Below are 560 nucleotides of genomic sequence, written 5' to 3'. Positions count from 1 at the left end.
ACCCCCTGAAAAAAAAAAAAAAAAAAGAGCCTGGGTAGGGTGGCAGGTAGTGGTACAATGAGAACACACCAGGGTCCCATGGGTTCCCATCCCAGGACCTCCCTGAACAAACCAGGTAGATGTGTCAGAGATCTCGGCTTCTGTGATGCAGGTGGATTGTGGCATGAGGACCCTGTTAGGGGTACATGTCTCTCTCTTTCTCATAAAGGAAATAAACTTTAGAGTATATATAAGTACTGGACTGGCCCTGTAGCCTAGTGGTTAATGCAGCTGGATCCCAAATGGCTGGCCCGGGAGGTCGAAACCTTGGCCCACGAGAGAGAACTGGAGAAAGGACTGCGGTGTGGCCATGCCTCATGAAGGGATGCTCTCTCCTCTCTCTCTGGCCACTGTATGCACCCTCTAGCAGAATAATAACTGAATATGTGTGTGTGTGTGTGTGTGTGTGTGTGTGTGTGTTACACATATATAAAAGAAATAAAAAGTGAGGTCAGCTGTTATCCCCCCCCACCTCCCATCTCTTGGCCTGGAAAATATTCCAGCCCTCATTCTCCACGTAT

This window comes from Tupaia chinensis, unplaced genomic scaffold, assembly GCF_000334495.1.
Source record: "Tupaia chinensis unplaced genomic scaffold, TupChi_1.0 Scaffold000101_1, whole genome shotgun sequence".
Lineage (NCBI taxonomy): Eukaryota > Metazoa > Chordata > Mammalia > Scandentia > Tupaiidae > Tupaia > Tupaia belangeri.
The sequence above is the reverse complement of the archived record's forward strand: the minus strand, read 5'-3'. Positions refer to the sequence as shown.